Source organism: Ruditapes philippinarum, unplaced genomic scaffold, assembly GCF_026571515.1.
Source record: "Ruditapes philippinarum isolate M1 unplaced genomic scaffold, ASM2657151v2 ctg3428_1_1_1_1, whole genome shotgun sequence".
Lineage (NCBI taxonomy): Eukaryota > Metazoa > Mollusca > Bivalvia > Venerida > Veneridae > Ruditapes > Ruditapes philippinarum.
Window position 1 is genome coordinate 137,583 of NW_026852733.1, and position 7,003 is coordinate 144,585.

At 35.8% G+C, this 7,003-nt stretch overlaps 1 long non-coding RNA gene across 1 annotated transcript; it reads left to right on the top strand.

Annotated features, from left to right (window-relative positions):
* The first annotated feature begins 5,485 nt into the window (after nt 1-5,485).
* LOC132722665 (uncharacterized) lies at nt 5,486-6,054 on the top strand. The gene is made up of 2 exons (XR_009624643.1): nt 5,486-5,611; nt 5,909-6,054. It is a non-coding gene; the product is annotated as an uncharacterized LOC132722665 (long non-coding RNA).
* Nucleotides 6,055-7,003: the final 949 nt, after the last annotated feature.

A 7,003-nucleotide genomic window follows, 5' to 3' on the forward strand; every position in this document is an offset into this window, starting at 1 on the left:
TAACTCAAAATAAAAAATTATATAAACATTAACTAAACAAAATTTATTAAAAATGTTAGAGTGGCATGAGTAGGTATCGAACCCACGACATCGAGATTATCAGTCCTGCGCACAACTTTGTTATGCTACTTTACAAAGGATGGAAATTGTTCATGACAGGCAAACTTACAATTGTGCACAAGATGTCATTGCTAATTTTGCTCAAAACGAGATTCTTTTACTGAAAACAATGCATTTTAGCACCTGTTCGGCAATTGTACTCATCACCTAAAACAACTTTTTCGACTTTCAGGACTTAACAGAGAGAGCTACAAAATAACCAATAACATCATAGTACGTCGTTTTTATACAGGCGTTCAGTGCGGCCTATCTTTACATATATTTACATAAATTTAATGTTAATTGTATGCTTACTTCAATTTTACTGCTTTACCCGAGCATTCAGGCCGCCATTTTATGAGCACATTGTATGATTTAGGTAACGTGATCATTTACAGTAGGCATAGTAGGTAAAATTGTTAACTTCGCACTACTTCCCTTTACAAATGTGGGTTTGAATCTATTACATGGACTATCCAATTTCCCATTTATGACTGAGATTTTGCACGAAGGGTTGCCTGAGGTCATTTTCAAGCATTAAAGTTTGAAAGTCATCATATGATCTTTTGAGTGTCCAAGTGTTTAATAACCAAGCCAAAAAAATAGGCTTAACTCTTGCCAGCACTGAGTAGACATATGTTTAACTGATCTGAGGTTTAATGATTGAGAAAGACTAGGCCATCCTTCTTGCATTATTTCAGAGACATGCTGATGCCTACTGACCTTCAGGCACTAAGTGGTCAAGGTGAGCTTTTTTGATACCCCTATGTCACTAGCTAGCTGTTAGCAAATGTTTACCTGACCATACCAATAAAATTCTTAGAGTTTCAATATATAAACATGGTTTCTTTATGACAAGATATGATATTTTGTTTTTGTTGTGCCCCCACTATAGGGGGCATTTAGATATACTCTTGTCCTTACGTTCTCATGTTGTGTCGCATGTAGCTCAAAAAGTATTTGACCTAGAGTCATGAAACTTTACAGAAATGTTAGTCAGCATGTGTAGTTGTGCACCTGGGTATGTGCGTGTATTCAGTATTTGTAGTGTTATTGCACTTGACTAAGTAAGAATTTGAAATTTTCAACTTGTGTTGCAAATAACTCTAAAAGTATTTGATCTAGTCATGAAACTTTACAGGAATGTTGCTTAGAATGTAAAGTTGTGAACCCGTGGTGTCGCTTGTGGATTAATTCAGTTTTGTCAGAGTTATTGCCCTTGACTTTGTAAAAATTTGCAATTTTCAACTTGTGACGCACATATCTAAAAAGTATTTGACCAAGAGTCATGCAACTTTACAGGAATGTTGCTCTGCATGAGAAGTTGTGCTCCTGGAGTTTCGCTTGTGGATTTTTTCTTTTTTGTCAATATCATTGCCCTTGACTTAGTATAAATTTGCAATTTTCAGCTTGTTCATACTTAGTTCAAAAAGTATTTGACTGTAGGTCTGAAAGTTTACAAGAATGTTGGTAAGCATGTGTACTTATGCACCTTGGGGGTTTGCTTGTGAATTTGTTCAGTATTTGTAAAGTTCTTGCCCTTGAATTAGTTAAAGATTCTACTTGTTACTTGTGTCACATGTAGCCTAAAAATATATTACGTAGAGTCATAAGATTGACACAACAGTGGTGTGTGGGGAACTTGTGTCCAATGGACACATTTCTAGTTGCAATTAACAATGATTACCAACAACATATCCTATTATGGAGTAACTATTTTCCGTGATTGTTATGCCACCGCAGCATCTGCGATGCGGTGGCATATAGCGATTCACCTGTGTGTGCGTGCGCACGCGCGTGCGTGCGTGCGTGTGTGTGTGTGTGTTATAAAGATTATATAGTGAACTTAAAAAATCTTCTTGTGAAAAACCACTAGTCCAATTTCAACCAAACTTAGCAGGATTGATCCTTGGGTGAAGGGCTTCCAAAGTTGTTCAAAGAATTTCATTCCATGCAGAAATCTGGTTGCCATGGCAACCAAAAATAATTATAAGAATAAATTTAAAAAATCTTCTTGTAAAAACCCAAAAGGCCTAGAGCTTAGATATTTTGCATAAGGCATTTTCTAGTAGACCTCTACCAAGATTGTTCAAATTATAGCCCTGGGGTCAAAATCTGCCCAGCCCCGGGGGTCATTGGTTTTCCTTTTATGTATATAGTAAAAACTTATAGTAAAACTTTAAAAAAAATTCTACTAGCAATTGACAAATGCTAAAGGTTAGATATTTTGCATGAAACATTGAGAAGTGAACTTCTAGCAAGATTGTTCAAATTATAGCCCTGGGGTCAAAATTGCCCGCGCTCCGGGGGTCATTGATTTTCAATATCTACATAATAGTAACAAAAATCAAAAAATCTTATTATCTGGAGGTACAAGGCTTAGAGCTTTAATATTTGTTAAATGATATAATCTATAGGTACTCTACAAAAGTTGTTCAAATTTTGTCTCTAGTGTCAAAATTAGCCCCGCCCGGGGGGGGGGGGGGCATAGGTTTTCCTTATATGTATATAGTAAAAACTTAAAAAATCATCTTCTCTTAATTTACAAATGCTAGAGTTAAGATGTTTTGCATGAAACATTGTGTAGTGAACCTCTAGCAAGATTGTACAAATTATAGCCCTGGGGTCAAAATTGGCCCCATCCCCAGGGGTCATTGATTTTCACTATGTACATATAGTAAAAAATTCTAAAATCTTCTTGTCTGAAGGTACAAGGCTTAGAGCTTTGATATTTGGTATGTAATATCATCTATGGGTCCTCTACAAAAGTTGTTTTAATTATGCCCCTAGTGTTAAAATTGCCCTGCTCCAGAGGCGATAGTTTTCCTTATATGTACATATGTATAAAGTAAACACTTGAAAAATTTTCTTCTCTGAATTGAAAAATCTTCTTCTTTGAATTGACATAGGCTAGTTGTTAAATATATGGCATTAGACTTTGCGAAGTGAACCTTTACCAAGATTGTTCAAATTATAGCCCTGGGGTCAAAATTGGTTCCGCCCCGGGGGTTATTGATTTTTATTATGTACATATAGTAAAAAAATAAAAAAATATTTTGTCTGAAGGTACAAGACATAGAGCTTTGATGTTTGCTATATAATATCATCTATAGGTCCTCTACCAAAGGTGTTCAATTTTTTTCCCTAGTGTCAAAATTGGCCCTGCCCGGGGGGCAGTGATTCTCATTATGTACACATAGTAAAAACAGAAAATAAAACAAATGTTTTCTGAATGGGAGAAAGCTACAGCTTAGATATTTGACTTGAAATGTTGTTTGGTGGACCTGTATCAAGATTGTTTTGAATTAAACCCTTGGGTCAAAAATTTTGCCTTGCCCAAGGGGACAGGGACCTACTTTATTGTCCTTTGATGTACAGCAAGCAATGAAATTTTGACCATGTGCACAGTTTTAGTTGTAAAATTGAACTTTGATATCAGGTGACCAAGATTTTGATGATGTGACCTACTTTCTTGTCCTTTGATGTACAGCTATGAAATTTGAACCATGTGCACAGATTAAGATGCAAAGTGAACTTTGATTTCAGCTGACCTAGATTTTGACAAAGTGTCTTACTGTGTTGTCCTTTGATGTAGTCATGAAATTTAGGCTGTGTGAAATATGACCTTCACCACCAAAATCACTAGACTCACGTGCATTGATATATTCCTACTCTGATCTTTTATTGAGTTAACAACAGATTTAACCACTAATCTGATACTAAGAATTAGATTAATTATAAGGTCAGGGATCTATGCATTATGACAATCTTCAAAATTGTATAGAAACAAAAAAAAATCTGTTCCTACACTATTATTTAGTATTGTATTAATGCGGTGGCATAGCATTTTTCTCAAATGCAATCTTGTTGTACTTGCAATCAGATTCGATACATTGTTGAATACAACTAAATTAGAAACAAAATGTCATATTCTGTTATAAAAAAATTATTAAAAAAATCAAGGTTAGAAAAAACTGCTTTTTTTCTTTTCTTTTTTTATTTATTTATTTTTTTGTATAATACTAACTTGGGTTACCAGTTCTTGAATTTTTGAACGATTTTTTTTGCTAAAATAAGACTGTGCCTGCTTAAATGGATAAACATGACAGCTCCAGCTAATAATGAAAGATCATTTGGTGGTCCTCTATAAAAATTGCTTAAAGTTTGGTGGCCACCATAAATTATAGTAGACAAAAGAGCTCTTCAACAACATCTCCTGAAACATGTTGTAGATTTCGATGAAACGAGGCAGCAATGACCATTACAAGATGCTTTGCATAAATTACTCAAATGGTTCCAGATTAAAGAACAAGACCCCCACCAGTTAAAAAAAGAAATAAGCTTTATGACATCTCCTCGGTCCCTTGGCCAATATTGATGAAACTACACAAATATAGTCCAGTCTGCAGACAATTATGGCCACCAAAGCTGAAAACCTTTAAACAACATCTCCTCAACAACTGGGTAGGTTTTGATGAAACTGTTCAAAAATGATCTTTGTATGTTCGTAAATGAAAATTGCTCAAACGGTTTTGATTCAGTATGCTGTATCAGTTATCCGCCAGAGCTAAAAATAGAAAGAAAAAACACCGCCACCAGAACCCCCCTCCTCCCCCCCCCCCTCTACCTGAACATGTTGGCGTCTGATGATAAGGTAGTCCTTTACAAAAAATTCTCAATTGGTTCTGGTTTTTTAAAGATAGCTGGCACAGTCAAGAAATAAGCTTTAAATAACTTCTCCTCAGTTACTTGTTGATTGTGAAAATCTCTATCTTTAGGTTAAAACTGTAAAGGTTTACTTAACAACAAAATAGCCACCAGAACTAAATATAGATGAACTTTTAAATGACTTCTTCTAAACAGCTTTTTTAGATTATGATGAAACTTTACAGGAATGGTCATTTGTAGTCCTTTTCAAAAATTACTGAATTGTTCTGGTCTGTTGCACAAGGAATAATCATGTAATTAAATCTTGTACATGTAGACCATATTCCTTTTGTGAATGATGAGTCATCATTGCCCATCTTGTTTAATCATTTTTGTATGCCTGAAATAATTTTAGGCATATTATGTTATACCCCCTGGCGTCCGTCTGTCCGTCCGTCCGTTAGCAATTTGGTTTCCGGAGCATAACTTAAGTTCCATTTGGCCAACAGTATTCAAACTTCATAGGATGATGCCAATATTGGGTAGAAGACCCCTATTGATTTTGGGGTCACAAGGTCAAAGGTCAAGGTTACTATTACCCTAAAACTGAAAATGGTTTCCGGAGCATAACTTAAGTTCCATTTGGCCCACAGTTTTCAAACTTCATAGGATGATTGTACATATCGGGTAGAAGACCCCTATTGATTTTACGGTCACAAGGTCAAAGGTCAAGGTCACTATTACCCTATAACTGAAAATGGTTTCAGGAGCATAACTTAAGTTCTATTTGGCCAACAGTTTTCAAACTTCATAGGATGATTGTCCATATTGGGTAGAAGACCCCTATTGATTTTGGGGTCACAAGGTCAAAGGTCAAGGTTACTATTACCCTAAAACTGAAAATGGTTTCCGGAGCATAACTTAAGTTCCATTTGGCCCACAGTTTTCAAAGTTCATAGGATGATTGTACATATCGGGTAGAAGACCCCGATCGATTTTACTGTCACTAGGTCAAAGGTGAAGGTCACTATTACCCTATAACTGAAAATGGTTTCCGGACCATAACTTAAGTTCCATTTGGCCAACATTTTTCAAACTTCATAGGATGATTGCCCATATTGCGTAGAAGACCCCTATTGATTTTGGGGTCACAAAGTCAAAGGTCAAGGTCACTATTAGCTTAATACTGAAAATGGTTTCCGGAGCATAACTTAAGTTCCATTTGGCCCAAAGTTTTCAAACTTCATAGGATGATTGTCTATATTGGGTAGAAGATCCCTATTGATTTTGGGGTCACAAGGTCAAGGTCACTATTAGCTAAATACTGAAAATGGTTTCCGGAGCATAACTTAAGTTCAATTTGGCCCATCGTTTTAAAACTTCATAGGATGATTGTCCATATTGGATAAAAGACCCCTATTGATTTCGGGGTCAAAAAGTCAAAGGTCAAGGTCACTATTACCCTAAAACTGAAAATGGTTTCCTCACCATAACTTAAGTTCCATGTGGTCCATAGTATTCAAACTTCATAGGATGATTGTCCATATTGGGTAAAAGACCCCTATTTATTTTTTGATCACACGGTCAAAGGTCAAGGTAACTATTACCGTAAAACTGAAAATTGTTTCCGCAGCAGAACTTAAGTTCCATTTGGCCCACAGTATTCAAACTTCACAGGATGATTGCCCATATTGGGTAGAAGACTCTTATTGATTTTAAGGTCACAATGTCAAAGGTCAAGGTAACTATTAGCTTAACACTGAAAATGGTTTCCGGAGCTTTACTTAAGTTCCATTTGGCCCAAAGTTTTCAAATTTCATAGGATGATTGTCCATATTGGGTATAAGACCCCTCTTGATTTTGGGGTCACAAGGTCAAAGATCAAGGTTAATATCATCTTTAAACTTGAAACAGTTTTCGCTCAATAACTCAAGCATTAATCAACCTACAGCTGTAAAATTTTATAGGATTAACAGCTTTATAACCCCTGACGTCTTTCGTCCATCCGTTGTAGCATTTTTACTTACAAGATAACAACTTGATGGTGGTGCTTTGAAAACAGCAACTGTATTTATACATGAATGTTCTTCAGCTATAAAGGAGGATTGCTTTTTGAAGGAGGTAATACTGTATTTAATTCCCATGTCTTACAAATGCTTCATCCTTACTCAAAGAAAAAGTACTTTCGGGCATATAATGCTCCGCCTAGCGGTGCTCTTGTTGTATTTTCTGATCATAGATCAGGAAATACAATGCT